At 34.1% G+C, this 22,800-nt stretch overlaps 1 protein-coding gene and 1 long non-coding RNA gene across 7 annotated transcripts in view; one reads left to right on the forward strand and one right to left on the reverse strand.

The window, feature by feature from the left end:
* The window catches only part of Shrm (shroom), a 689,404-nt gene that overhangs the window by 475,775 nt on the left and 190,829 nt on the right, over positions 1–22,800 (reverse strand). Inside the window, exon 1 of one of the 4 annotated variants that reach the window (XM_074118537.1) lies at positions 10,084–10,292. The exons of the other annotated variants lie outside the window; for them this stretch is intronic. The gene's annotated coding sequence lies outside the window, so the exon portion shown is untranslated. Of the gene's footprint in view, positions 1–10,083; positions 10,293–22,800 lie in introns of those variants that run through there. 4 annotated transcript variants of the gene reach the window in all.
* LOC141449287 (uncharacterized) overlaps positions 1–22,800 on the forward strand; it is a 239,914-nt gene that overhangs the window by 51,336 nt on the left and 165,778 nt on the right. The gene's annotated exons all lie outside the window — the stretch shown is intronic.

The raw sequence follows: 22,800 nt of genomic DNA on the forward strand, positions 1-22,800 counted from the left end.
CCAAATAATTTCTGATGTCAAGGTGGCGGTAATTTGTGGGTCGTTAAATGATAATTTTGTTTATTAAATTAATTATATGCAGTAATTTTTTTTTTTTTTTACGTTGAAGCTGGTCAATTGAAGAATTGACATTTGTACTTTGATGTCTCATAAGTGAGTGGAACAATGCTGATACATAGAGTTCAAATGATTCTGTTTAAATGAACTTTCATTTACATGATATAATTTTTTCGGTCTCCATCTTTTCTTTTAAAAATTGCGCCAAATTTCTGAACGCCCACTTCGACCCAGCTCTTAAGGTGGGGCGTTAGTGAGCTTCGTGTGAGCGAAAATAATGACGCCATTAGTGACGTTTTCGCCACGACCACTATGACCGCGGTCGTCTTGTGGAACGGCTGAAGGTATAATTTGATCGTTGTAAGCGCCTAGTTGAACGCACCCTAAGTGGGCGGGTAGAAGAACAATTGGAGTTAGAACCTTGACAATGACAACAGGAGTCTTGCGAGTGTTCGCTCTTGAGTTTTTTCTCAAGAATTCTGTGATTATAGAATAAGATTTCTGATTTTAAAGGACACATTAAATTTTGTCTATCAAACTAGATCAGTAACCTAACTTCTGCAACAGATGGTATGACACATCTTTTCCAAAAAATAAATAATATAAAAAAAAAAGATAAAACAAAAATCTTTCTTTTTATATTATTCACCTTGACAATGTTTATCCGATGAATCAGAAGCAACCAAAATGAATGGAGAAATGTCCTTGGAAGTGAAGAGAGGAATTGGTTGTAATAAAAACAACACTTCGCTGGCGTACAGCACACCTAACAACAACCACCATAGTCTGTGAACGCATTTTAGCACTTTTTGGAATGTTTCCCTGCAACTGGCCATTAAACGGCTGCAGATGTTTCAAGGTGACGGCTCTTTTATCTCTCTCACTCTAACTTCTTGTTTTTACAGTTTTATTGTTTTCACATGTGCAGCGATAATTCTAGCTTCCTTAATAACCAGACAGTATGGGTCTCACACAACAACTAGAGTTAATAAAAATAGTATAATCGTCGCCTACTTCAATATGAGGTTATAAGGTGACTTACTTTTAATCGCAATCCGGTGGTATACACTGGTAAGGCGGTATATAGTTTGCTTTTGTTTGATCGATTCATTTTTGAACGATTGTCGAGTCATTTCGTTTGAGTCTCGTGAGGAAATTCCATGTTAGTCACCAAACTTCTTTTTTCTTCTAAATTTATTGTTATCTACAATCTGTATATACATATGTACAATAAGTAAATCAGGAAGTACAAGATTAATTGGTACGTGAAGAGCAGGAGGAGAGAAACTACCCAGTGGTAGCACTCTCTACGGGATATAATGATCTTTAGGTCTTCAGACCTCAAGGAAGTCGCGGGGCCACTGGCGATTCAGTCAGCGAGGTGGATTGTTAGGAGGATTGTCAGAGGAGGCGAGAGACTGTACTAGAGGATTGGAGCAAGTGGCGAGAGCAGTATGGAATTTTCGACATTTAATCTTGGCGAGTTGGTGTACGAAGGGGATGTTGAGGTCGTGGTGAAGAGTGAGGTTAGTCACCGTAAAAAGGAGCGTCAGCTATCTGTCGGAGTAGCTTTAATTGAAATCTCTGTACAGTCCGTATGTTCGTAGGTTTGGCTGAACGCCACAGCTCTAGTCCGTAAGTCCACATAGGTTTGAGGATAGTACTGTATATTAAGCGTTTGAGTTCAATGGGTAATTTGGAGCGTCGTCCAAGTAGTCTGTAAAGCAGTTTAGCACGTTTCGTCATTGCTTGCCTCTTCAACTTCAGATTCAGAATTTAACGAATACCAAAAAATTACTTTGTACTGTAGATTTGAAGTTCCGCAATAATATTTGCGGATTACATTCCGCAGTCCGGTGCAAATGCTGAGCAAGCAGAAATTAGACAATACTCTTCTCGTGCGAAAGACTAAATTATTTGCAGTTAAATTTAAAATGGAAATTACTTTTAGATCATGAAAGAATTCCAGGGATATTTACTCGAAAATGTGAATGTAAAGATGAAAATAACTTCGTACTCAGTGTAGTGTATTCAACACAGTATCTCGTGCGAACACCAACATGGGTTTATCTTACGGTTATTTAACGCGTAACAAATGTTATTTCGAAACAATTAGCGCCAATAACGAAACGCTCAAACCTTCCTGAAATTAGTTCAACGGCATATTATTTTGCATCTCATGGTGGCATTTGTGAAAAACCCTTTTTCCGGTCTTATATAGTATTTTCGGAGAAAAATCGAAAGTAAAATTTCCTAAAACTCAGAATAAGAAAACAATAAAAATTATATTATTTTTAAAACATAATTAAGAGAAATGATATGGTTGAATGGATATTTGACTTAACAAAAAGAAAGACACGGAATAAGATTAGAACCTTGCTAATAGCTGAGTATCAGAATGACCTTCAATTCTGAAGCTGCGCTGGAAGCTCTGTCTTTGATTCTAGATTATGATGGCACCGAACTGTCGCAGTCAGATATATGAACGCAATTAAATCCACTATTACATAGACTAGCTAGATTAATGCAGCAGTTGGCAACATTGGACTGCGCATTTTGTACAAAACACTATTATTATTCCTTAATATTTTTGTGCACTTACTAATAACACATGTAACTAAAGTTTTTGCTCAAAATGAATTAATAAAACTTAAATTTAATGGTGCAAAACAATTACAATTCAATTTCAAGCCTAAATTTGTAATTAAAAAACTGTTTGAGTACCATCCCATGCGGGAAAATATAGGAACGATTTCTTCCAAGGAACTTGTCGCCCATGAGGGAATTTCCAATTTAACACTCACAAGAGCTGGATCAAGATTAGAAGGGCGATCTTGACGTCCCTGAGAATGTTCCTAACCTCTAACAACACAAACAAGGCTTACATTCTCAACGGGAGAGATGGACTAGCCACTTCTTCAGGGAACTTGGCATCTCCTGCAGGTATCTAGATTGTAATGGGAGCAATAATAAACCAAAGTTATTCCGACGCAAACAGTGGCTCACTAAATTGTAATTTTTGAATGCGGGCGTTTGTTAAGTACGTATCACAATTTCGAGCTACCTTAATTTTTTTTCAAAATCCTAATTTAAAAAAAGGAATACTAACAACTAACATTATCTCATAGATTTTTAAAACAACATCGAAATAACACGCTAGAATGAACCTACCCCTCAAAATGTCTATGAGTGCTTTTATAATTCGAATTAAAGTTATTATTAAACTAAGTATTAGGTCTACAAAGTTTAGAGACAATTGAAGTCGGCATTTTCAAATAAATAAAATAAAATAAAATAAAAAATTGGCAAATCCATTCAATAAAATGGAATTCTTCAAATATGGAATTCCAGCACCCCAATATAATACCTGAGTATAATATATAAAGATGATGGTACTGTCAGTTAAAGCGTACCAAACAATCCATCTCTAGGAAGTACCCTAATCAAATTATCTTTGAAAAAGTGTTGCAAAGAAAAGATTTAGTGATTTGGTTGGATGATTCAGTCTGAAAGCTTATTGTCAGGACCTTAAACAGGACCCAAAGCAGATTTCAATTTTTGTATTAAAACTGTCCGGTAGGACAGTTGTATGTATAAGGGTTTGATCGTCAAAAATTACACGTAAAAGGGTAACAACACCCAACTTTGACAATTTTTTTCTCTTTTTCTATAAAAGATAAAATTCCCAAATTTCCTTAAAAATATATGGCAAATCCTCCTTTATAACTGTAATTTTTTTGCAACAACATAGATTAAATAGATTTCGAGAAAAAAGTTGCCGAAATGCTGATTTGGGTACTTTTTGGCGTTTAATCAACCCTTATACATAACTTTTAAATCTGTAAGTTTTTGTTAAGGAGTTTCAGTTACGCTGACCGTTAAAACTGAGTAAAATGCAGGCAGTTTAACTTAAGTCCAATGTGAACACAAAGTTTAAAGAAAATCTTCGGACCATTTAAAAGAAAAACTGGAAAAAATGAAAAATCTTTTTTGTAACAATAATTGCTTTGGTTAAAAAAAAATATATATATATTTATAAAACTATTCTTAATTATTATTCCTATATAAGACATAGAACTGTAAATTGTATTGGAATGCTAACAACTAATAGAAAATGTAAAATAGAAATAGAAAAAGTAAAATTGTTACTTTAAGGAAAGCAAAAATTGGCTTAATTAAATAAAATGTATCGGAAGCGTTATGGGAACAGAATGTGTGCAGCAGGGTGATTCCTCGGTGGTTCTTTGAGAAGGTGAAAGAGAGCGCCTTGAGGTGGGGATACGCACAAGACTAATAGATGGAAGAAGGCTGTGGCTGGCCAAACTTCAGGTAGAACTTGCTCGACCTAAAAAAGGAAACCCTTGCCAGTTTGGACACTGCCAAAATAACAGTTAATTTCTTGAATGGTAGCTGCTCTCTGTAGTACCGCTCTTGAAACATTAAACACAACAATCAAGTTTGGTACCTTATAAAACTTAAAGGGACCTCTAAACAATGGTAACTGCTTAAATTGACTCTAACTTCTGTGAGTGATTCTAAGTTCAATGACCCCCCGGAAAATACCAATCTATTGTTAAGAATCTTCCGACTTTATCTAATTCTAATTATTTCAGTTCTAATGGAATTATTTTTCATATTTCTCAAAAACTGTTTGAGGGGGAGTTTAGTTACGTAAGTGGCTGGTTGGGGTGGCCGTAAATTACTTGCAGGTAAGTAAAACTAATAGAAATTTGGAAGTATCTTTTCAAGACATAATAACTATGGCCTCCAACGTTCACTTAAAATAATTTATCTCGGAATATTGTTATGTAGTTTATATATTTAGAGCAGGTAATATATCATCTGAACCATTTAAAAAATAAAATTTATTCTGTAATGTCGTACTTCCAGGTTTTCAGATTTCCCTTCAAATTATTAATAACAATGCTACAAAGTGTGTCATTTCAAATTATGTAGCTAAAATCGTAAGGCCATGAGAAATTTCCGAAAAACGGAAAAACAATTGCTTCAAATAAAGCCGCACTTTCGGTTGAAGGATTTTGGTTTAAAATTGAGTATCAGAAGCGAAAAATAGACCAAAATGAAATAGTAAGTTGTATGCTTCCACTAGAGTTGCAATTACCATCACATCTCAACGGACGGGCCAACAGAGTTTGTTGTTCAGCAAATAATAATTGTAGATTTTAGATTGTATTAGAAGGGCGGTTCCACCAAAAAGGGGAAGGAACGCAGGCAATTCAAAATGCCCATAGCAAATAATAATAATAATAATAATGATAATAATAATAATAAGGGGAAGGGATTAGCTATGCGTTTAGCGTATTAGATTTCCACGCGGAGGTCCCGGGTTCGAATCCAGCTGCTGACCCTTAGATTTTCTCTTCCTAGGAGCTTCTTACAGCTCACTGTCCGGTGATGGACAGTGTTGTCTGTAACGAGAGAGCACTGTTAGGAGGCCGGCAGTGCCCTGAAAAAAGCTCCGGGCGCCAATAACCTTAGATGTTGACGCGCCTTAAATCATAAAAAAATAATAATAATAAATAGATCGTGTTGAAGTATATATCAACTCTAATGCATTTATCTCAACGCTACTCATGCCGCACTAACTGAATCCTAACAAACATTGATACCATTTCAAGAAGTCTACATTTGAAGCAACTATCAACCAAGCTACCATTTCATACAACTAATTTCAATTTTCATCACTCGTGGTTTGTCTAGATGAATGAACTTTTAAAAGAATATCCTCTCAAAGACTGTTCTCGAACTGTGCTCTCCTTTAATTCACATGCCCTCACTAAATTAACTTGAAGGTCTTGGAAATTCCCGAAAATTACTTTTTCTAAAGAGAATTTAAAAAATAAATCATTTGTGTGTGTGTAGTTAGTTGGAATTTATTTTGGCATAAGTTTCGAAACAAAAACAACGAGGAAACATTAGAAAAGCAATAATGCACTTTTTCCCTTAAGGTTTCTTCGAAAACTTAGTATGCAGTGATGTATTGTAGATGTCATAAATAACCTGCGATTGTTTCAAATATTTGTAATAATGAATCCATGTTCGAACATATCTTATGAACTATGCGTTTATTTTTATTGTTATTATTATTATTTAATTCTTTAGCTATTTACAATTATAAATATATAAAATAAGTACATTAGGAGGTGGGTAAGATATATTGAGCCTTGAAGAGCAGGAGCAGAGAAACTACCCAGCGGTAGTACTCTCCGCAGGATACCGATGTCGATGGTGATGGCATTCAGATCTCAAGGAGGTCTCGAGGCCATTGACGAGGAGGATTGTTAGGAATGTCAGAGGAGGCGAGAGACACGATTAGAGCAAGTAGAGAGAGCAGTATGGAACTTTTGATATTTCGTCTACGTTTAAATAATTTTTTGTTATTACATAAGTTACCACCAATGAGAAAACATATTCGAAAGTTTGAAATGATCAGAAATTAAAAAAAACTTTCGAACCGTAATTAATCTTTTAAGATGTGCAGACATTTTGATGCAAAAGAAAACTTCTCAGTGTCCGTTAATAGTGACCGTAGATTTTTATAAAAGTATTGAGGTTTGAAAGGAATGCAACTGCATCTTTGACAATACAATGGCGAGGCGTAACGATTTAAACTACATTCCGCTTTCAGCCTTCACATATGTCCTTTGTATTCATGTACCACTTTTTGGACATAGAGATATTCCCAACCTTGTCTTCTCTCAAACAGCTTCTACTATTCACAGTAACATACTTCAATCTTCAAGTCAATCCTATAAGATATGTTGTCCAAGACAACAATACAATACTTAAGTGATAAAGCTGCATTAAGTAACAAATCTAGTTGAAACTACAGAGTTTCATTAATTTAATACAACGAAGAGAAATGTTTTCTAATGATTCCTTCGAAACAAAGCTGGGATCTTATGCAGTACACGCGCTTAGACGCTAGTTGTTTACAAAAAAAAAGGTAACAAGAAGAAAAATTTTCGAAAATGCCGTTTTTGCCTATTTTTGACATTGCTTTTATCGAAAATTATTAAATTTACATAGTTTTTTTTTTTGGCATTGGCTTCCGCCATACAGCCAGCATCATCGTCTAGGTGCTTATCACTAGAATATCACTCACTCTCCATTCTTACCTACAAATACATTCGCTTCACACATTCATCTCTCTACTATGTACTACTAATTACATATACTACAACTAATGGATGGATCAGTACTCTATACTCCTGTCATCCTTATAGCTTAACCGAAATTAAAATCACGTAATCCTTCTCTAATCATTTTCTTGCATTCATTGCTAGCTCTGCTATAGACTTAAGCACATAGATGTTGGTGGAGAATATTATATCTTCGTAGCGAAATGGTGCGTCTAAATACCTGTATAAGTCGTCAAACATTCGTTTCCTTTCTACTACATAACGTGGACATATCATTATTATATGTTTGAAATACTCCTCCTCATTGCAATCTACGCAAAGAGAAGAGGACCTTTTGTTCATCCTGTGTAGATATGATCCGCAAACCGCGTGGTTCGCTCTCAGCCTGCTTATTGTCGTAAATTTACATAGTTGCAACAATTACAAACAATTACAGTTACATACGAGGATAAACCCTATATTTTAGAGAAAATTTGGGAATTTTATCTCTCTAATAAAAAAAAAAAAAAAAAAAATTGTCAAAGTTGGGTGTTTTTCAACGTTACGCTTTTTCGTTCAGTTTTTGACGATCAACCCTTATACAACTGTTCTACCGGTCAATTTTGCTTTATGAAGGAAAAAAAAGATATTTTAGATAGATTGCTTGAACGAATGTCACATATAAGGGAAGGAACGCAGACAGCTACTATCTATCGTCCCTCGTCCGCTGTGTATTAGTGAACTGGAGGGCAGGTTAGTTTGGAGACGGTTCAGTCTCCCCGTTCTTTACGTGAACTTCCACATACGACAACCTCAGGGAAGGGAATCTTCGCTTCCATGTAGACCAAGAAATGCCCATTTTTTTTATTCCATTATTTGATCCAAAATCTGATACCCATCATTGTGGGCTAGAAGGAAGAAAGATTATCGCCAATTTCGGTCACATTTTGAATAATGCCGAGCTTTCGATCTGGGTACTAGGTCATCTTCAGGGCTCATTGACAATATCATATTTTTATATTTTAAAATTGGTTTGTCTTTTGTCCAGTCTGCTAATGGACTAACTCTTCCATATATCAGAGACCCTAATATTTCGATTTTGTCCCACCAGTCGGAGGCCCAACTGTAACTTAGCGATTAATTACACAACCGGAAAGTGACCTTTACTCAATGAACTCACTTCCTTTGTATTTTCTACTAATAGGTTTCCAACGATTTCCTTATCTAATAACTCTCATTTAAATCAACTACTTTTATTTTTAAAATTTTCCTGTAAATGTTCGATTAAGAGCACTAATCAAGGATTTGATAGGCTCCATTTCAGCATAGTGTTCCCTGCTCTCTTATGATAGGAACTGTGTTACTGAAATTTTGAGTTTGAATAATATTCTACTGTCAGAAGTACCATTTTACCGAATGAATTTTTCATTTTCTCAAGATTTTTCGAAAAAATATTCCTACCACTTACGTCCACCGTTTTTGAACCTGAGATAACACTAAGAATCTGCTCATTGAAAGTGCAAGACTGTTAAATAATTAAAAAAAATTATTCGTATGATTTCGCCGATTTTAGGGGGGAGATTATTAGGGAACTGTAACCTTAAGCAAAGAATAAGTAAGATCCTTAAAAAAGAAGGACTTTTACTTAAGTCCCTATATCTAGCCACTTTTCAGAGTTTGGTAGTAATCTCAGGGTGGAATGTGACGATGATTATGTAGTAAACTGAATGCTATTTGAAGCTAACCACGATATGTTTGAGTTATTCTTGACACTAAAGAAAATTAGAAGAACTTATGCAATGCAATATTTTTCAAATTCTAGTTCAAGGTAACAGAAAATAAAAAAAACTGGAATTGAAATGAAAACTGACTTAATTAACCATTGATAGATTCATAAAAAAAAACTTGAGTTTGTGTTTCAAGAAAGCAAAAACAAAAATGACGAAGATTTGCAAGGCAAGATATTAAGAATTACGACCAACATGGAATTGGGAATGATTCCGTCAGGTATACTAAAGACTTACTAAACATTGCACTAAGTATGTAATAAAAAATCACTCCATCAACAGGTATCGTCCATATTTTCTAAGATGACTGATTTAAAATTAAATCTCAATAATTTTTTTTAAAAATGAATTTCAGGAATAATATTTCGCATTTTGTTCTGTAAAAATGCAAACATGCAGCCTAAATACCAGATAATTATAAACCACACCTGCCAACACTCTATAGGTATACTTCGTAAAACCTGCACATCTCCTTACCAATGTAACAAACATTTAATTATGGCTTATTACAATAAAGGTAAATCTAGATTGTCGAACAAGCCTTTTTGAATATTATTTTATAAGGAAGAATCTTAAAGCTCGAATTATATTTCTCTAGCAGAGATTACGATATTTTAGGGATCGATTTTTTTATTCAATGCGAATGTGAAAAATAAATAAGAATCTACTTTCGCATGATCCGTAATATCTATGAAAAAATAATAATTTAATAGTTTTACTGCGATAGTTTGGATTAGCTTTAAATAATTTTAAAACTAAAAAGAACAAAACATCTTGCAAGTATATGGCAGAGAAGGTTCTAAATAGGTTTGAATAGTGTTGTGGCTAACCTGTTCATTGTTCAGGAAACGGCTGTTGCTAACAACAGATGAAGAATAAAACTTACTGCAACTAACTTACAGATCGGATAAGAAAGCTACAATTTTTTGCGGGTAAAAAGAATTATCACTAATACAATATTATTTATTACGATTCTCTCTTTTAAAAGTAAGCCTTATTTTTAGAAGCAGGCTATAAGTTCAACTATCAAATTAGTTCTTAATTTTGTATATAAATTTATAACTTTCTGGTAACCTACTAATTAAATAACTTCATACCTGTATTGTAGTGTATCCAAGGCGATGAAATTATTGGCAAAATAAATAGGGAAAAAATGGCACCAACACACACACAGACAATTAATAAATAATTTACTTTTTTGTAAAGAAAAAAAAAAGTATAATTGTTGACACTTATATAGTCTCGATCCTTAGATACACTTGCATAAAGACGGTTTGTGGCCAACTGACTTGTTGGATGTCTTGGAATGCAACCGTCTTTTAGTGAGAATTGTGACCGCTAGTGGCGCTGTTCGTTCAGCATATTGTACTATTTACACTTTTATAACCCCACCTTTTCTTTTTCCAAACCATTTCGCTCTCTTTAACCTTCGCTGAGTTACTTCTTCTGTAGACACAAGGCTGGCGGTGCTCACAACAGCCAACTAACTGCCTACTAAAGAAATACTACCTTCTACCTGAACACTTCTATGCAAAGAAAAAATGTACGTAATGCAAAACAACACCTATTTTTCCTACATTTCATTCAAATTCGTTAGTCACAGCTAACTGCAATAGAAAGAACTTACTAAAGTTTAAGTACTGAGTACTTAAAATATAAAACAACGAAGTTATTTCTTATTATGTAAAAACAGAGCCATTTTTTTCTGAGCGAATGTCAATTTTTTTAAAAATATCATAAAAAGAATCTCAGATTAGTGAAAAATCCATTGAGTAATATACAATTTCCGATAAATTTGGAAGTTCCTTCGATCTTATAATTTTCCGGCCATTTTCCGAATTTGATGGCTAGTTTGCTTGCAATCAGGTTCCCTGCTAGGCCAATCTAAATATGCGATCTCAGCTTCCTGTATTTTGTTTACTGACACATACCAAGGGAGAAAGAGAGCACTTTCTAAAAACCACTTTCAAGGGTCCTCAAAACGGAAATAAGATTGATTATTATTATTATTGCGCCATGAGCTTAACTCTGTTTACATGGGGTCTTCCCTCAAACGCAAGTAAAAATGGTATTGGAGTTTTCTTAAGGCACTGCAGGTCTCCGGAAGTTCCATCTGGTCACTAACTATCCTTCACCGGAAAATCACTAATATGAGGCTCCTAGTAAACGAAAATCTAAGAGTAAGGGATGTAACTTTTTACTCTTTTTATAATTAACCATCTTAAGGACAATTTAAGATTATAATATGAACCAAATTTAAAAAAAAAAAAGCGTTCTATTTCAGTCTTCCTGGCTGGCTTTTTGCCTAAAGGCCAAGACCGGCACTCGAATCTAGTACTCAATGCGTCCCAGCTTTGCGGGCTGCACCGTTAAACTCAGCTATTGTGGCACATCAACTCTATATCGTACTCTTATTACAAACAAACCCATACGCGAAGACTTTACTCCTAAATAAATAAATCTTTTACACATTCTGGCCCAGTAGTTACAAGAAAATTACACAATTTCTCGATTTCCTCTTTGGCAAGTTCATAATTAAGTAAAGAGATACGATTTGTTGACTGAGAACAATTACACAAAGCTAGGACATACCGGCTGCAGAAGAAATGAACACCATTGTAAAACTCATTGGTCCTGAAAAGACTAACGATGGATACAACTTATCCAACCAACGACTTATTTTCTCCATAGACATTCAGGCTGGAACTTTAAGGTCCAGCCAAAGCTTCCAATATCTACAAAATTAATCTTTTCAATCCTTGGATGAATTCCACCATTAAGTGAAGTCTTCTCTCACGCTGATCTCGAATTTATACATAAGTATCAGCTTCACTTGTTACAGAAAAGTAAATGCAGTTGTGAAAGTAAATAAAGTTTAAAAAAAAGTTTAATTCAAAAAATTTTTAAAAATAAAGAAATAATTCAAATATATAAAACGATTAGTTAATAACAAATTCCTTTTAAACATATCTTCTAGTTTTAAAATATCTCCTGTACATATTCTGTAAATTTAAAACTACCGCTTAAAACAGAATCATTCAAATCCCTTAATCTCAATAAATAGCAGAACGGAAATTATATCTGTTTCCAGGTAAAAGAAGTGGATTAGCAAGCCGCTTAAGCTGGTCTATTTGTTCTAATTTTCAAAGAAAAGTTGAATTAATGGAACCTATTTGTTATTCTATTGCGATATTTTAACGCATTAAATTACAGAAGTTAAAAATGATTTGCTTGTTCTGCTTGAGATGCAGCAAAAATCTGAATTTTATTTTTAAAACATTCTATATTTATATTTTTATATAACTTTTTAAATATAAATTTATTGATTGTTTGGAAAAGAAGATCTTGCATCATTAAATTCTATGGACACTCCCTTTTTTTATAGAAAATTTAATGCAAAACTCCTTAACCAATTTAGGGCACGAGTAATTTTGTTAAAATCGCGACTTAAACCCAATTTATAGCACAAAGATTAACATAAACTAAACGTTAAAATATAATTTATTACATCATTTATTGTTAAGTCATTTAAAATTATTGGAGACAAATTATAAAATATTAATGGAGAATTGAACGAACCAATAAAAAAATTAGCTAGATGGCACATTTACCAAATATTCCCATACACCCTTTCATTTCTTTCAAAATTATAAATCTCTTCTGAGTAGCAAACTGTCTTCAAACTAAATTTATGTTCCTTGATTTTGAAGGAATAAAATGGGTCCAACGATCTAAAATATTGCCGTGACTTAAACTTAAGAGTTCTTTCACTTACTACAATTTTCAAATTTAAAAAATTTAATTTACAATGATAAAGTAAATAGTGGGAATTATTTTTGAGAAAAACTCTGAAAATTTCATGTTCAGTGAACCTAAAATTACGAAAATTTTCCCTTTTTATGGCCAATTGCAATTTTGATGAATGTTTTTTATACTTGTTAGGTAAGTTTTAGCCAATTTAAACTATTTTTCATTCGAATTAACCCTTGATGCAGCTAAACTTTTTTGTTTTTGTTTTTGGCGCACCGATGACTACATTATTGGCGCCCAGAGCCTTCTCGGGTACTTTCAGCCTCCGAACACTGTTTCCTCGTGTCATATAGTGAGCTGAAAAGGCTTTTATCATAACTTATCTTGATAGTGAACTCAAATATGAACTACCATTACAATGTGTACTCGTATGTTTAACCGGCGTATACGAGGGTCGTTTGAAAAGTGCGTGCAAAAATGAAAACTACTTAATTTTTTGGGGTAAACCTTTTTTATTTTTCAACATAGTCTCCTTTTAGGCTTATACACTCCGTCCAACGCTGCTCTAGTTTGTTGATCCCTTCCGAATAATAATTGTCCAAGTCTGAAAAATAGCCATTCGTTTCTGCAATCACCTCCTCGTTTGAATAAAATCTTTTTCCCGCCAGCCATTTCTTCATATTGGGGAACAAATAGTAGTCCAAGGGAGCCAAGTCTGGAGAATAAGGGGGATGTGAAACGAGTTGGAACCCTATTTCCATTAATTTTGCGACCACAACTGCTGAGGTGTGAGCTGGTGCGTTGTCGTGATGGAAAAGGACTTTTTTGTGGGCCAATCGAGGGCGTTTTTCTAGCTGCTCGGTTTTCAAACGGTCCAATAACGATGAATAATATGCACCTGTAATAGTTTTACCCTTTTCCAGATAGTCGATGAGGATTATTCCTTGCGAATCCCAAAAGACAGTCGCCATAATCTTTCCGGCCAAAGGAACGGTCTTCACCTTTTTTGGCGCAGATTCCCCCTTGGTAACCCATTGTTTAGATTGTTCTTTGGTCTCAGGAGTGTAGTGATGTATCCATGTTTCATCCACAGTGACGAAACGACGCTTAAAGTCCTGCGGATTCTTCTGGAACAGCTGCAAACCGTCCTTGCAACACTTCACACGATTTGAAAATCACTCGACTTCCTCGATTCAAACGAATGCCAAACACAAAGAAATAGACCGATCTGGCTGAAACTTGGTGTGTGTTCTTCCAAGAGATGCTACTAACTAAACATAACCTCGATACGCGCCAGTAGTGCTATCTCTCTGACTTTGCACGGACTTTTCAAACGACCCTCGTACATCTAAATTTAAGTTAAGAACATAAATACCTTTTTCTCTCTTAATCCCTTTTGGATTATTTCATTAAATCGACTTCTCCCTTACCTGAAACAGTTAAAAAAAAAGAGAATATTTTTAGGTAAGTAAACCAAAACATTATAAAAATAAAAAAACAGCCGAAATTCACTAATAATAAAATTGTAATAAATAAAAAAGAATTCGACCATAAAGCCGTTATTTCGGTACCGCCCTTCTCCCGACAGTAGATGGAACATAAGTTGCCATAACTTGAAGGCTAAATAACTGGGAAAAGACTGAATTGTCCGCTAATTCGACGACAAAGCTGCCCTTTTCTTTCTCTGATAACTTCTATTACGGCCAGCGTTTGATGGTTCGTATTGGGCCGATCAATTTTGATTAATAAAAGTTAATGAAACATAGCAAAAAGACTGAATTGTCCGCTAATTCGACGAGAAAGCTGCTATTTCGGTACTACTTTACTACTGTTAGCACCAGCGCTAGATGGTACATATTAGGTCGATCTATTTTGAAAAATACAAGTTAAATAACATGAAAGAAATACTTAACTGTTCATTAATTCGACGAAAAAGCTGTTATTTTGTATCAAACTGCTTATATTAGGGCCAGTTTTAGATGGAACCTGCAAGGTTGCCCCAATTTGAGGAGTAAAAGTTAAAAAACTGAATAATAAATTGATATATATATACTTATTCGAACTCACGGGACCACAAATTGGATAATTCCAGGGAATACTCAAAATCAAAAACAAGACTTTCTCTTGGTAGTGTAAGAGAAAATAATCAAGATCAATAAATTTTCTCTTTAAGTGAAAATGCGTTGGAAAAGTTAGATTTTCTTAAAGCTTCACCTTAATAATGGTTGCTTCAACGCTAGAAATAGCTTTGCAAAAATTTAATTCTACTTTTATGGGCTGCAAATCCCACAACTTTGAGGCATCAGACATCCTGATGCAGGAAGAGGGTGATCTTCCAACCACACATTTCCTTAGCTATAAAACTTTACATAAATTTAAGATCTTTTTATTTGTTTTTAAATAAAGATTAAAAGAAGACTCACTTAAATTCTTCAGGTACTCATTAAGTATTATTGGAGACAACTAATGATTGTACTCAAAGACGTTAATTTTATCTTAATAATAGAGGATAAATTCCAGTGATCGTAATGGCTACCATTCTGTGAAGATCCCCCCTAATTCTCTGCTCTGTTCATCTCTAGGATGTCTGGCGCCGGAGAGTGTGCATCTACTAAATGGAGTGGGCATTAGATTTCTATAAAGTAGAATAAGTTTTAAATCATTAATCTTTTATTAGAAATGCGCTCAAGAATTAGGGGGAGAGAGAGGAGACTGACTGTGACGCAAGTTGAGGAGGCGTCTTTCAGTTTAGAAGCGAAGAAGGTAAAAGAGGAAGGACAAACTCGCCTGTGAATCCAAAAATAGACTTTCTTACAAGCAACAGACTGAAATTCTGTAGATTATCAGCGGTCTAGGTGTCACTAGGAATGCCGGCTCCTAGAAATGTTGCAACCGGTCGTTCTCTTCTTGTCTTAAGGAGGGAGTGTCTCCACTAGCGCGCTGTTCACTTCTTCTTCACAATATTTTAATGTTTACACAAAGTGGAATGTTGGTATTAATTAGAACTGGATTTCTTAATTATCTGCTATCCTTCACAGGACAGAAAATCCTAGCAGTTATTCCGATCAAGACTTCAACAAAAATTTTACAAACAATTCAATAAAAAAAAAAATTTAACTAATTTAGCAAACTTTACAAATTTTGACTATATTTATGCATTTAAATTTCAGAGATTTTGGAATTTAGAACTGATGGCGTGACCACTTGAAACATGTGTCTGCCGCTGGCTTAAATAAAGGCTGTTCTTATATGAACAGATGCGAACTGCATACAATATCTGAGCCAGTAGCCAAGACAATGTTACAATCCCAGGCCAAAGTGGGCACTTAGAAATTATGAGCCATTTCCCTTAAATTTAAGCGCTAAACTATCTTTTCCTTCAATCTCGCCATCTTAATTTCAGATTGTTTAGATATTTTATGTGATTAGAAGTGAGAGGTGGATTCAAGATGTGGAGTAAAAAGGCCAAAGAAATAAAATAAAGCAAAATGCCTGTAAAGGTGAAGAAAATGAGTCTATTTATGTGACTCACAAAACCCTAGATAGCTTCTGCAAACAGCTAGCACGGTAGCTGGAGATCTCGAATGAAACTGGAAAAACCAAATCTGGAGGGAACCTCACAGGACTTCCTCTTAGGACGCTTTTCAAAATAGTAATTTAAATTTTGTGTTAACTTCGAATTTTAAAACTTATTTATTTCTATAACATTATCTACATTTCGTTTTTTTCAGCTCTTAGAAACTATGATGTCTAGAAAACCCCCTTTATTTATTTTGTAATTTCTAAACTTGTGTTGGACCAGAAAATAATGGAATAATAGTCTAAAAACTATTTTCCTAATTTCCAGATTCATGTTGCAATGGGACAAGCAAAAGAATGCAGTTAACTTGAAATATACTACAAAAAAAAAAATAAAAATAAAAAGATAACAAAAATCTTTCAATTTAAGAGCAATGTGACAACTACAAATCGTACTTAACCTGATTACTAAGTGAATACTTTCATAAATACTTGGCTGTATTGTGTGTATCCCGGTGAAGGACACTATCACTAAATGAAACGGTATGAAAGATTAACGGGGTTACAAAAGAGTCATTTGATACGAAAAGAAACCGGATAGGGATGTATAGTCTAACGCACTCCATAAGAAGATTTATTATTATCCAAATATTATTAAGGTCAAAAGCTTAATTATGTTACTCAAGTAATGTGAGATAAAGGATAAATAGTGATTACAGCTTACTAGGTGGCTCTATTTTCATAGAATCCCTAGTGAAGGGCTTTCAACGAGAGGACTACAAAAATGGAATGTCTCCAAGTATTTATGATGATAAAAACCGAAAGGCAATCCATTATCTAATGTGAAGATGCTTCTGGATTTTAGATAAATATGGTCACTAGATGGGGGCCACTCTTAAAATAATTTATTATTATTATTTATATTTATGAAATAATTATTACCACTCTCTCTTCCCTTAACAAGCGAGAAGATTCGAAACTAGAGAACAAATAAGCTGTTTTAGATCAAAGTTCAAAAAGAGTTATTGAAAAACAAGTCTCATTTCTGTTCTTAGCTAACATACGCCATGAATTATTACTTTATTGATTTAAAGATTGAAGAATTGAATAATCTCCAAAATTTATATTATGTGAATCAGACTTCATATCAATTCTGAATCAAATGTACTTTGTAGATAGTTCAAAGGTTATTAGTAGATAGGTTTGGGAAAAAAGTCTTTACACAACAAACGACAACTATACAATACCCTAATACTTAAAAAATGTCATCAAATTAGAAAAAAATCCATCTGGAAAACTGGTTGAGAAGTTTGGATTTCTAAGTTAATAGTAAAGTCTCCAAATAGTGGCACCGAATCATAATTAGTGCTGCACGAGACCGAGACGAGGCGAGACTTTATGCAGTCTCGATCTCGGTCTCGGTCGCTCAAATCTCGGTCTCGGTCTCGTCGAGATATCTCGGTCTCAGTCTCGGTTTTTTTGAATTTTTGTTTAAGTATTAAAAGTGGTTTGCTATTAATAATCTTTTCAAAAAATGTTATTATTTTCTAATAATTATTTTAATTTATACAGGGTGTTCAGCATAAGACTACGGTAACTTCGGGAGGCGATTCTAGGCATCATTTGCAACAAAAAAATTCCATATAAACTATGGCTCGATTCGGCTCCGTTTTATAGATATTTTTAATTTTATGTTTTTTCAAGGTGTCACTACTTTTTAGCAAAACGTTGTCTATATTACTCAAACTATTAAAGCTACAGCTATTTTAATAAGCTCATTAGAAAGAAGGTTAAATTTCCTTTTAAATAAGCTAATTTGTATTACAAAATAATAATATTAAGTATTTTACTTTGTGGCCCAAACATAAGGAACAGCAAGTTTCTATTTTTTTTCAAAAACTTTGACTTCATTTTTCTCTAAAACATTTTATATGAAAAAACCGTGCACTATTCAGGAAAAACATCTACGTACGATCACCTTTCGAACGGTATACAATAATTGGGGTTATGTTAAAAATTGATGCAGAAATCTCTGATTAAAAATCTCTGGTTAAACGAAAATCCTTTCTTTCGAAATTGGTACCTAACACTCATTTAACATCACATTCATTTTTCTCCTTTTAATTTAATTTTACAATTTATTATGTAAATTTTATATTTTCGAATTTAGTTCTTAATATAAATTAATTATTAAATTACACGTTTGCAAAAATCCGTACTGGATTTGATGATTCTGATCAATTATATTCTTACGGTAGGAGAATTCCTTTCATAATGCCGACGATGTTTTGAGGCCCACTTTTTTGCAATTAATCAGAGATTTCTGCATCAATTTTTAACAAAACCCCAATTATTGTATACCGTTCGAAAGGTGATTGTATGTAGATGTTTTACCTGAATAGTGCACGGTTTTTTCATATAAAATGTTTTAGAGAAAAATGAAGTCAAAGTTTTTGAAAAAAATTAGAAACTTGCTGTTCCTTATGTTTGGGCCACAAAGTAAAATACTTAATATTATTATTTTGTAATACAAATTTGTTTATTTAAAAGGAAATTTAACCTTCTTTCTAATGGGCCTATTAAAATAGCTGTAGCTTTAATAGTTTGAGAAATATAGACATCTTTTTGCTAAAAAGTAGTAACACCTTGAAAAAACATAAAATTAAAAATATCTATAAAACGGAGCCGAATCGAGCCATAGTTTATATGGAATTTTTTGTTGCAAATGATGCCCAGAATCGCCTCTCGAAGTTACCGGAGTCTTATGCTGAACACCCTGTATATTGGTAATGAAAATGTGTGTAAAAGAAGACAACTACTTACACTTCAATGCATCATATGTTACTATTACTGTTATATATCTTTATAATTTCAAAAAGATGTTAAAAACGTGCCAAATGAAAGACCAAAATAACATATCTGCCTCCTATATCAAGTCGATTCGTGAAATAAAAAATACACCTCCCAACAAACTTCCCGCTCCATTAGTTATGGCTGTTGGTGAAGATAAAGAATTCACCTTTTGACGACGACTGCATCAATATTTTTGCACCATTTGCTCAAAAATCAGCAAATATCACCGAAGCATGGAAGACAGAAATAATTAATTATACCAAATTAGACCAAGCACCAGTAGACGTTGACATTTTAGAATGGTGGAAAACACTTGAGAATTCCTTCAAAAATTTGTCTAGAATGGCGAAAGATAATTTTAGTATCTGTGCAACTTCAGTGCCATCTGAAAGATTATTTTCGCAAGCAAACTTCTGACTCAGTAAATGTTCTTTTATGAATCAATGCTTGGGCAAAGAATATCTTAAAAACGAAAATTTGTGGCAATATTTTTTAGATGCATAGATAGTCTTTTTTTTCAAATTCACTAATTATAAAATTCTAAAATATAATTCAAATAATATCTAAGTTCAAAGTATTGGATTATTAATAGTGAAATTTATGAAATTGAATGAATGAATGATATGAATAGTAAATTTAGTGAATTTTTGTAAAAATTAGGTAATTCGAAGGGGGCGCTACGGTAGCCGAGCGGTGCGAGACCTGCGAAGCTAATGTGCATTGTGGTCCTAGGTTCGATTCCCCGTCTTAGGCCTTGGATTTTATTTAATGGTTAGTAGAAGAAATTTACAGTGAAGTATGTTTGCTAGTCGCCTCCGTCCGCGACACCTAATTGGTAGTTGGACGTAAAGCCCCGCCTGAAAAAATAGGCATTACTTTACTTATGTAATTCGAAGTCAAATAGATGTAGTAATATTGAACATATATAATAAAATCGTATCTTTTAATAATTAATTCAATACCCGTAATGATTATTTATTAATAAAGAACACAATTTTATAATTTTGTAGCTAAAAATTAATATTTGAAAAACCGAGACGAGACCGAGATTTCTCGACGAGATATATATCATGTCTCGATCTCGGTCTCGGTCTCGGTTGCTCAAGTCTCGTCTCGGTCTCGGTACCGAGACCGAGATTTGTCTCGTTTCTCGTGCAGCACTAATCATAATTAAAAATTATGAAAAACTAATGCATATTAATCGATTAACTGCATTTTCCAACTCCAGGTTTTAAATACAATTTTCTTATTAGTTTTGAATGCAATCAAATTGCATTCTTGTTACAATAAATAAATTTGAAGGCGTGATTAACATCAAATAATGAAATAACATGAAACTAAGTAAATATTCAGATTATTTACCGCAACATTGATTGATTAATTTCTGATTAAAACGCTCTTTGTACGCTCCTTGATTCTCAGCTTACAAAAATAGTCGATCCTCGTATACTGATCAGAGAAACTGCATTTCTTAACTGTGGAGAGACCACCCAAGTGGCTGGGCCAAATTCAGGTAAAAACAAGCTTGTTACCTGACAGTGAAGTCGCTAGCGTTATTATCGTACCCAACTTTTCACTCTAAGTTGGGCATTAATAAATTATTTTATTTAATAACGTACTTTTGAAAAAGTGAAATTAAAACTTCTTGAACGTCTTAACTTGTTGTAGCAAATGTTATACGATAATTTTAGAACGTTGGAACTGGCGAAGTACAAAAGCATTGTTAGTAAATACAAAGATGAGAGACTCTAGAAGAAGTCGATGGGCCAGCACGAGTATCGTCACAAAATGAAGAATGCCTCAATGGCGGAACCAAACAGTATTCTAGAAATATTAACAAACACTGAGATAAAACGCAGGTGTGCCGTGTTGTGGCAGTGTGAAAGAAACTATGTAATTACTAGCAGATGTGCCACCATCAACATATGACTTCTTACTCAACTTCCTTAAGAAATATATGCTTTATTAATGTTTTAATATTAATTGTAATCGCAACTGGTGTAGAGAGCGTTGGAATTATAGACCGAGCTCTCCTATATTAGGGTTAGCCAGGCCTGGGTCGACTTAATTAAAAAGAAATAACGAGTCTATCCAGCATCCACTAGTAAACATTGTAGCAAACTCAGTTGCAAACACCCATACTCCATTCATAGAAGTAATCTATCCATTCATAGACCTATCATTCCACCACCCATTCATTCTATATCAATAATAACAAACATTACCATAAAACGGGTAGCCACTGAAAGTCTAGTGTTTAGAAAACTCAAATCATTTTTATTTTTTGATTTATTTTGTTGATGGTTTTACAGGATTCCTTTAAGATTAAAATGGCACACATGTAAAACTCCACTGATTGAATATAATTAATGATCAATTATTGAACGTCAAGAGAAAAAAAAAGGAAGTATTGTAATATCAAGAGTATCTTCTAGCAAAAACACGATTCGGACGAACTAAACGCACGATTTGAATAACCTGATTCAGTCGGCATTGTTTCGGAAAGCGCAATGACACAGCACTATTCGAGTACACCACTATTTCAGTAATCTACTATTGCAGCATGCCATTCTATTTCAGTATTAATGTAAAATATTGATAAGAATAAAATCTGGGACTGAATTTCTGAATTTGGAGAAAATCGGCTGAACGAAAACGCTGTTTTGCTAAATAGATTTTTTTAATTTTTTGAGATATTCTAAAAAAAAAAAATTCTTAAAATTTGAAAAGTCATTCCGAACACACATATCTACAACTTTCACTCGAATACATTCTTCCGGAAAATTCGATTAAGCGTTTTCGTTGAGGAGATGCCGGTGGACTCCTTTCAAAGTGACTAGAAATAAATAATATGATAAACGATTCTAAGTTCGGAGAAAATATGTAACTTACATACGAGGGTCGTTTGAAAAGTCCGTGCAAAAATAAAAACTACTTAATTTTTTGGGGTAAACCTTTTTTATTTTTCAACATAGTCTCCTTTTAGGCTTATACAATTCGTCCAACGCTGCTCTAGTTTGTTGATCCCTTCCGAATAATAGGATTTGTCCAAGTCTGAAAAATAGCCATTCGTTTCTGCAATCACCTCCTCGTTTGAATAAAATCTTTTTCCCGCCAGCCATTTCTTCATATTGGGGAACAAATAGTAGTCCGAGGGAGCCAAGTCTGGAGAATAGGGGGGATGTGAAACGAGTTGGAACCCTATTTCCATTAATTTTGCGACCACAACTGCTGAGGTGTGAGCTGGTGCGTTGTCGTGATGGAAAAGGACTTTTTTGTGGGCCAATCGTGGGCGTTTTTCTTGCAGCTCGGTTTTCAAACGGTCCAATAACGATGAATAATATGCACCTGTAATAGTTTTACCCTTTTCCAGATAGTCGATGAGGATTATTCCTTGCGAATCCCAAAAGACAGTCGCCATAATCTTTCCGGCCGAAGGAACAGCCTTCGCCTTTTTTGGCGCAGATTCCCCCTTGGTAACCCATTGTTTAGATTGTTCTTTGGTCTCAGGAGTGTAGTGATGTATCCATGTTTCATCCACAGTGACGAAACGACGCTTAAAGTCCTGCGGATTCTTCTGGGACAGCTGCAAACCGTCCTTGCAACACTTCACACGATTTCGTTTTTGGTCAAGCGTGAGCAATCACGGCATCCATCTTGCGGATAGCTTTGTCATGTCCAAATGTTGATGC

This window comes from Rhodnius prolixus, unplaced genomic scaffold (assembly GCF_049639745.1).
Source record: "Rhodnius prolixus isolate KJV_2025 unplaced genomic scaffold, Rpr scaffold_2, whole genome shotgun sequence".
Lineage (NCBI taxonomy): Eukaryota > Metazoa > Arthropoda > Insecta > Hemiptera > Reduviidae > Rhodnius > Rhodnius prolixus.